At 38.7% G+C, this 9,444-nt stretch overlaps 1 long non-coding RNA gene across 3 annotated transcripts; it reads left to right on the forward strand.

Moving 5' to 3' along the window:
• Positions 1-12: 12 nt before the first annotated feature.
• Positions 13-9,194, forward strand: LOC137574959 (uncharacterized). 3 transcript variants are annotated; one of them, XR_011032086.1, is made up of 3 exons: positions 13-43; positions 8,099-8,197; positions 8,406-8,643. It is a non-coding gene; the product is annotated as an uncharacterized lncRNA (long non-coding RNA). The 3 variants fall into 3 exon arrangements; XR_011032085.1 differs by lacking the exon at positions 13-43 and adding an exon at positions 7,676-7,929 and having other exon boundaries at positions 8,406-8,642; XR_011032084.1 differs by lacking the exon at positions 13-43 and adding an exon at positions 8,733-9,194 and having other exon boundaries at positions 7,688-8,197; positions 8,406-8,534.
• Positions 9,195-9,444: the final 250 nt, after the last annotated feature.

Here is a 9,444-nt window from a genome sequence, read left to right on the forward strand (position 1 = left end):
ATATCCTCGTAGGAAGAAATGGAGAAATTCATAAAGCAATCAAGTAAGCATTGAACTAAAATGAATGGTTTAAGGGTATGTTTTTTGATTGTTATTTTATACATTTAGATGGTGGTGCTTCGAGTTCTGTTTTTGTAAACTCTCGAACTGTCCTATCAAAGTTTTTCGTTACTGCTTATGCTTTTACTCCTGCTATCTTTCTGTCCATTGCTGGAAGATAATTCATTCAGTTCTTCTGTCTCCCTCTCTGATACTGTTGGTAGTGAATGCTAATTAAGAAAATTAGCAAACAATTTTACTTTTTCTCGCTTTGTCTATGGAGAAGAAAGCTGAGAGTCCTTGGAAAGTTTGAAGCAAAATGAAATTGAAGTCATAATTAACAACTAATATTAAGTCAGTCCAAGAGGTTTAGACAAAATGACGCCTATTTCAACATTCGTTTGTCTATATTTCTTGCGCTTTAAAGAAGGTGCATTGCTTCTTTAAGGCGCAAGAAGGTAATTTTTGAGGTATGGACATACATATGTAAGTTATATATTCCACCTTTCCCTCTGACGGCAGTTGCGGGTTGAGTTGTATATCAAATGTTTATGGTGGAGGACTTGACTTCGTCCTCTTGCTGAACGGTTGGCCTTGTGGCTCAACGGTGTATTAATAAGGCAAATATTTAACGGCAGTGTGCCGGAGTAAATGTTAATTGATTAATATCTTTATTAGTCAATCGTCTGACACAAACTGATTATAAGAATGGAATAAAATAAAGACTAAAGCTAAGTACATAAAATGGAAATACGAATCTACACAAAATACATAGGAAGTACATAAAAGATCATGCCACGGGCTTGTGGTCAGCAAAGCCGACTCAGCATATTCCCGCCAAGAACTCAACGCTTGCGACACAACTAAAACGGCTGACCGTTGCTTCGGCCAATATTATTTTGGTTACGTTGCATTTGTATCTCGCGGATTGCTCGAATTCATTGCGAGGGCCGTTCGTTGACTTGGCTGTTAACTAGTCCCCCTTAAGTTTGTTGCCGTCCTCGGTGACACTTAGTTCATTTACCACAGCCTGCAGTTTGAGGGAGTATCTTCTCCGGTACCAGTACTGGTAGATTATGCCAATGCAGCCAATGGTGAGGCTGAGGGTTACACCGACTATGAACCAAACTCGCGGGACCCCTCCGGAAACCACGTCGTCTTAGTCATTCATTCTTTGTAGCAATGGTAGGCTAAGAACTTGGTCGTGTCCTGTAATATTCAGCAATGGTGATGCCGCGATGCCTGGACTTTTCTGCACAACACCGTTGTAGTTAATGTATGTGGTATCGTTTATGGTCGCGACGCGTTCGAATGTGACGAGATGTGTACCTCTAACTGTCATTAATGGGCCGTCATCTATTCTTATTCCTGCTGATATCTCATTGACGATGATTATGCCTTCGTCGACTATGGTAATCGGTTCCAGGTGGCTTGGCTGTGTGTGGCATGATGCTAAACCACCAGAGTGTAATCTGCTGGCGCAAGTGTCATGAGCCGACTTCTTGCAGAACGTCGCATAGTTGGCTGTAGCGCACTCTGTTACTGCTAGAACTCCATCGTTGCATTCAGCTACTACGTTATCATGTACTTGCAGAATAGTGTTATTGTAGGCAACAGGAAATATCATAACCTTCTTACAAATAGTCTTAACATTGGGATATTTAATTATTATGTGGATTTCGCTATCTGATTGAAATATTTTTATTTTTGACACTGCCATTAAACTAACTATTGGGACTTCTGTGAGCTGTTTGGTAAAAATGGATTTCAAATCTTCGTGGTCGAGAATTGCTGGGTTTATGATATTAGATTTGGCAAGCGTTATAGTGAGCATAAGGTTTTGGGCTTCGGTTGATAACATTCTATTACGCGCAAGTATGGTTTCATACAAATGAGGAGAGTCTACAAACTCACCTTTCTTTTTTTAAATTATTTTACTTACTGTATCAATTAATAATTAGTAATCTTAATCTTTTCTAGGTATGATGCATCGGGCGTGCCTGCAACGACTTTTAACGCTGTTCCTAGGAAGTCTAAACTTCTGGCCATTCTATGGTGTACCGTTAGGATAGAAAAAATACTCTATATCTAACAATTTTCGCATATGTGACTGAGGGAAAAGTTCTGACAATTTTATTGTATTATCTATCATGCTCGCGAAGTTGGATAAATTTGTAGAGTGTCTTACGTAATTATGTTGTTCCTATACGAAAACGTTGCCGTACAACACAGGAATATAGCTTGCGTGCGAGAAATCGGTGAGAAGTGCGCGAGTTGTGGCCAAGAGTATTAGGGTTACTCCGACGAACCTGAATGAAACGATTAGACTCAATTGTAGTAGCTATCTGTAATAATCTTATGTGGTATGACCTATGTTTACCTCACATTGTCCTTATGGACCACCCTCCCCTTAACAAGTACAGACGTTCCCAGGTCTGCTTGTATGGCGCCCTCCGTGCACAAGGGAGATAGTTTGTTACCTAGTCTTCTGTTATTTTTGAGGTAAACTTTCGCACCTACATCAAACACCCTGTTTTGTCTGTTTGGGTTGCATCTGGCTAATTGGTCTTGTTGGGCTTTTATTAAACGATTTTTGATTTCTTGCTTAGCTTCGTCTGGTATAGAGTGGATTACATCGAGTGGCTTTTGTCCTGTTACTTAGTGTATTTATTATATTCTATTGTTGCTCTCATGATAGCTTGAACTGTATCGCTAATTTTTTTTGTCCAATTTTAAACACCTGGCAATTTCTGTTAATGTACTGTGGAAGCGCTCCACTTGCCCATTGGAACAGCTATATAGTGGGGGGGGCGTCCACCACGTCAATGTTAAACCGATTCTTCAACAATGAAGGGATCGTCTCGGAGTTAAACGATGGTTCATTATCGCAATAAATAGTTTTTGTGTCCGGAAAGGTATTAATTATCAGTAAAATGGGGTTGACAATATCGGTTATCGATCGAGAAGCTAAAGGCTAGACAACGGTGAATTTGGAAAATTTATCAATACAAGTTAGGAAAAGCTTCTGATCGGTAGAAAATATGTCAATGTGTAACATTTCTCCAGCAAATGAGGGAATCGGCGTCTCCCCGAGTTCTTGTTTTTTGGGGTGCCTGTTGTACTTGGCAATAGCGCAGACCTTACAATTCAGCACAACCTCGTTGGACAGTTTAGTCATTTTCGGGAAGTAGTAGTCTCGAAGTATTTGTTTTACATTTTCTTGTGCCGTTCTATGCGCACGATTATGTTCGGTGTTGACTATTTCTACCTGTTCGTCTTTGTTAGTGATATCCGACACCATTCTTTTGCAATGCCAAAACTTGGTTGTCGGGAACAGTGCAACTAGCTCATGTTGGAAAGCAGCTAGGGTTGGGAGGTCGGGAGGTTATGTATAAATTTTCTGCCAAACAAAATAAGTTTTCTATGCAGTGAATAACGTGATTCATCCAAAGTTATTTGATTTCTGTAGCAATTCAATGGGTTATCGGCAGTTTCTATAGTGCATGTAAGGGATATCTCACTGTGAACAGTGGCTATGTCTGACTGCGCTCCGTCTTGGAGAGCGTTAAGCTCTTGCCTAGATAAGGCATCTGCGAAAAAATTTTCCTTCCCTGGCTTATAGTGCAACTGGGCGTTATATTGTTCGATAAACGCCTTCCACCTCTTGATTTTCGCATTCGTGTTTTTCTCAGACACTGCGAATGTGAGCGGTTGATGATCTGTAAATATATGCAACTCTTTCGTACCCTACAGACAATTCTGTAGTTTGCCGCTAACCCACACAATCGCTAACAACTCTCTTTTGTTGGTAGCATAATGAGTTTCGCACATTTTTAGTGCTCGGGAGATCATGGTGATTGGTCTCCCACTTTGAGACAACACTGCTCCAATGCCAATCGCAGACGCGTCCGTAGTCAAGTCATAAGGTTTTTTGAAGTCAGGGTACATAAGCATAACGTCTTCCGATGCTAGTATGTTTCTCAAACGGTTAAAAGCGTCGCGCTGAGATTCGTCGAGCTCGACTGCGACTTTTCTAGACATGTGTTTGCTTACAGTGCCATTTTCTCCTTTTAGTACATTGGTCAAAGGTCTTGCTATGGATGCAAAATCTTTGATAAAGACCCTATAGTAGCTGGCTAGGCCTAGAAAAGATCTCAGAGAATACAAATTTTTTGGCTCAGGGTACTCTTGGATCGCTTTGACCTTTTCTGGGTATGTCTTTGCTCCCTCGCTAGTAACAATTAAGCCTAAGTACTCGACACTTTCTTTGAAAAACCTTGTCTTTTCCTTAGAGACTCTCATGTTAGCATCACAAAGTTGCTGTCAATATGGCGGACGTGATCCGCGACATTTTCAGAGAAGATGATTACGTCATCAACATAGACGTAACATATCTTGCCAATTTGCTCTCGCAAGACATCGTCGATTGCTCTTTGAAAAATGCTACCCGCATTTTTTAAACCAAAAGGCAGTCGACAGAACTCGTATTTTCCGCCATTTATTGAGAAGAACGTCTTTTCGCGATCGCCCTCCGCCAGGTAAATCTGGTGGTACCCGGATTTAAGATCGAATGTTGTGAAAAACTTAGCTTTTCCGAGATTAGCTAAAATTAGTTGGATACTTGCCATCGGATAACGGTCGGCGATGGTTTTCTCATTTAACTTCCTAAAGTCAATGACAAGCCGCTTATTCTTATTACCTCTGGTGTCTATCTCCTTCTTATCAACAACCCAAGCCGGGCTGTTATACGCAGATCTTGATGGCCTTATGATGCCATCTTTTAACAGCTGTGCGAATTCGCTGTTTACAAAATCCGACACGCCTACTGGGTACGGATAGAGCTTTGAATATACCTCCTTATTGTCTACAGTTCGGATTCTAGCAACGACTGAAGTATTATAAGGCAGCGCCTCGTTAGGGGTCGCGAATGCACCAATTCTTTTTAGTATCATTTTCTTAAATTCGGCTCTTACAGAATCTGGGACTACGATATCATCGACACGTGTAAAGTTCACATTATCGCACGGATGGTGTTTGAGTACCTCCGAAGTATTACCGAACACAAATTTACAAATTCTTTACTATTTATTTTTATATTTTTAAATTTTTATAAATTTTTCTCCAAGTTTTATCAAACATTCACTTACATGTTTTTGTTTAGGGCCGTGGTATTCCTGTCTTAGTATCGTAGATTATCGAATTCCATTTTAAAGCCTGTTGGGCGCCAGTTAATATATTCCACCTTTCCCTCTGACGGCAGTTGTGACGTCACCGGTGTAGCGGCAGGTTGAGTTGTATATCAAATGTTTATGGTGGAGGACTTGACTTCGTTCTCTTGCTGAACGGTTGGCCTTGTGGCTCAACGGTGTATTAATAGGGCAAATATTTAACGGCAGTGTGCCGGAGTAAATGTTAATTGATTAATATCTTTATTAGTCAATCGTCTGACACAAACTGATTATAAGAATGGAATAAAATAAAGACTAAAGCTAAGTACATAAAATGGAAATACGAATCTACACAAAATACATAGGAAGTACATAAAAGATCATGCCACAAGCTTGTGGTCAGCAAAGCCGACTCAGCATATTCCCGACAAGAACTCAACGCTTGCGACACAACTAAAACGGCTGACCGTTGCTCGGTCAATATTATTTTGGTTACGTTGCATTTGTATCTCGCGGGTTGCTCGAATTTATTGCGAGGGCCGTTCGTTGACTTGGCTGTTAACTTGTATTTTAAAGGTGCAAAAACAGAATGCTTGCCAAAATCTTTCATTGTGGTCTTGTTTTAATATAATAAATATGTATTAATATTGCATTGCCTTATGATAAAAGCTTAGAAGGGGAACTTCAGGTATGCGAATCACCGATTTGGATGAATTTTGGATATGTTGTAGAATACCCCGTGATTTGAAGCTGTGTGAAATATTTTGGCGCACTGTTCTATATTTTCCTTAAAAATCGCGTTTAAAGTTATAGCTTCGGAGAGTTATAGGTAAAACTCCGAGTGGTCTTCAAGCAGCACGGCGGTGTAAGGGGTAGAGTTCCTGTCTAAAAGTCAAGAAATGCTGGTTCAACCCCCTCCCGGAACTAGTTAGTTTTGGTTTTTCATTCTTTTTTTTTTTTGCATTTTTAATAATTATTTAGGCAGGTTAAAAATACAAGAAAGCGAATGAAAAACTCCTCAACGCGTATAAAATAAAATCGTGTAATTCATCAAGAGATGACTGCATTAAGGTCTAATTCCTTGCACATTTCCATTTGTCAACCCTAATATTGAAGGAAGTGCTCAAGTATGCATGGTTTTCTTCGAAGTTGACCTTCGAAGAGAGTGTTTCCAAAATTGTTATTCGGTTTGTTTCTTTCAAATTATTTTAAAGTTGGTATACTTTTTGCACAAAATCATTTTTTTCAACATGTTCATAGTCTTGAATAAATGTATGTATTTTATTTATTTTTTATTCAATCCATTGAAAAATCATTATTATTATCTTATTCTGCTATTAGAAAAAATAATTATTAACATGTAAAAAAAGAAGAATGAAAAACCAAAACTAACTCTTTCCGGGAGGGGGTTGAACCAGCATTTCTTGACTTTTAGGCAGGAACTCTACCCCTTACACCACCGTGCTGCTTGAAGACCACTCGGAGTTTTACCTATAACTCTCCGAAGCTATAACTTTAAACGCGATTTTTAAGGAAAATATAGAACAGTGCGCCAAAATATTTCACACAGCTTCAAATCACGGGGTATTCTACAACATATCCAAAATTCATCCAAATCGGTGATTCGCATACCCGAAGTTCCCCTTGTTAGATGATTGATTAAATCTAATGAAATACGTTGCTTTTTTAAAAAATTCCAATTTTCAATGGAACTATCGATAGTATCAATGTTTTTTTCATCCATGGCAAAAACTATCGAGGGGAGCCACTATCGATGGTTTTGCGGTTCTATTTCCAAGTACTAATAGTCTTAGTACTAATAGTTGCTAATAGACTACTTCCGCAAATTCTTTTATAATCCATTCCCAAATTTTTCACCCAACTGCCACAGCAAAACTGTTTGAAATTCGATAGTGATTACAACTTCCATATCAAAATTATAACAACATATTGCTGTGCTCAGGAATAAATAAATATCTGTGGTGCCTAATACCACATTCCCACTGACGGCCATCTAAAATATCATTTGAGGATGGTGCCCTACTGAAATTTCACCATCCAAAAAAACCTTACTATCTGAGGCGTTTCGGTTGAACATTTTACAGATACTTTGCGAATGCAACACTAAAAATCGGGGAAAAAGAGTGCCATTCACAGCGAAAATGTAAACAATACATATTATATGCATTTGCTTCTTGTTTGAAAATAAATTATCTGAATTGTTTATATTAATATAACTATTTTTTCATTTTATACAAACCCTCCAGAAGGGTTCTTAAAACGTTCTACTGCAGGGATGCTTATAGGAAATACACATACATACATGGGTAAGGGAATAGGGGAAGCAATCGAATTTGAGTGCGGCCGCACTATTTATAACTCAATGTAGTTCTATTATAATTATGTGTTATGGTTATTTGAACTCTTTAAATGTTCAAAATTTTAAAAAGTCCGTATACTAAGCGACGATGTTAAGTTTCAGTTATCTTTTTTGATATTTTTAATTTAATATTTTACTTTATTTAATACCTTTTTTGGATAAAATAAACTTTGATATTATTAAGCAAATCTTATTTTATTGATTGTTATGAATCAGAATAAAAAAAATATTTATCCTGGTCCCGCGTTTATCGATAGGGGCTCACCCCGGCTAGCTATCGGAAAAAAGGTCGTGAGTCTCTATAACCCATCCCCAATACACGTAACAAAAAAAAACAATCAGGTAATTGACGAGCAGATGAACACCAATACCCCTTCGTCTGAAGAAATACCGACACAGTACGAGGATCACTTCAGACGCCACTCCACCGGACAACACTTACGATACACAAACTACACAAATCACAAATATCTAACAAACTCACTAATAATTTACTCTTACACCCTCACAGGAATGATGTCGTCGCCGCTGCTCCATGTGGACCGGACCTCCTCTTCCGGATTATTGAGGTCGAACGGGCCCTCCCTTTCCTTTGTGGCATGTCGATGAGGTATGCCACCCCATCACAATTATACCTTACAACCGCGTCATTTCATCCTGGAGTCGTCGTGCTCCTTTCTTCCCATTTCCCCCTTTTAGGAAAAACACTCAGCCATTCATTTTTTTACGTTCATTACTCTTAATTATAATTAACAAAAGAAAGAAAAATTATATATTCTAATGGTTTTCTTTCCACCATTTTGCTTTTTCTTCTCTAGGTATTCTTTGTCAAAACCACACCAAAGGTCATGAACAACTTGGGACTGTTTTTTTACCGGACTATCATTTGTTGGAAAACACATGTAGAAGGCTTAGAAATAAATTTAAAAAAAGGAATGCGCACACGGGTAACGAAAGGACAAAATAAATATTTAAAGATAAACAAAATAATAAATAAAGAAATGAATGAATAAATAAATAAGGGAATAAATAAATAAATAAGGAAATAACTAAATAAATAATTAAACTAGCAAACAAAATAAATAAATAAACAAATCTATATATATAAAAGGATAAAAGACTAGTAATTTGTTGTTTTTAACCAGGTGGACGAGTTTGCCGATGACTTGGGGGTTTGGAGCAGTGCGCGTAATAATTCGACGGAGATGAGTGCGAAATTTTTTCCCAGTCAGCCGAAATTAGCTGCTCCCATGCTGGGCGATGGGTGAAATAAAAAAAAGAAAGCGCACACTGGCGACCTCTTTTCTACCGGCTCTCTAAATTCTGGCTTGGAATTTGTTCTTTAAGATGTCCTTTTTTTTGACTTTCTTTTCAGTGTCTCATGGGCCGACGGGACAAATCCTTTTTCGTGGACAGGTACAAATAAATACATGTGAACAGGGGCGGCGGGTGCTCCTGCGCAGCTCAATTTAATCATTGGAAATTTAAGAAGTCCCTAACTACCGTGGACTACCGAACACTCACCCAATTTTTACGGCCGGTCTCGCCTCTCTGCGCCTTTGGATTGAACAAAATTTCTAACAAAAAATAAATTTTTTTTTTCTCTTTTGTCCGAACTTGAGCTCCTCGGCTCTATGTCCTTTTTTTGACTTTTTTTCAGTGTCTCATGGGCCGACGGGACAAATCCTTTTTCGTGGACAGGTACAAATAAATACATGTGAACAGGGGCAGCGGGTGCTCCTGCGCAGCTCAATTTAACCGGCCTATTTGGGGTAATCATTGGAAATTTAAGAAGTCCCTAACTACCATGGACTACCGAACACTCACCCAATTTTTACGGCCGGTCTCGCCACTCCG

Source organism: Drosophila tropicalis, unplaced genomic scaffold (assembly GCF_018151085.1).
Source record: "Drosophila tropicalis isolate 14030-0801.00 unplaced genomic scaffold, ASM1815108v1 contig_527, whole genome shotgun sequence".
Taxonomy (NCBI): domain Eukaryota; kingdom Metazoa; phylum Arthropoda; class Insecta; order Diptera; family Drosophilidae; genus Drosophila; species Drosophila tropicalis.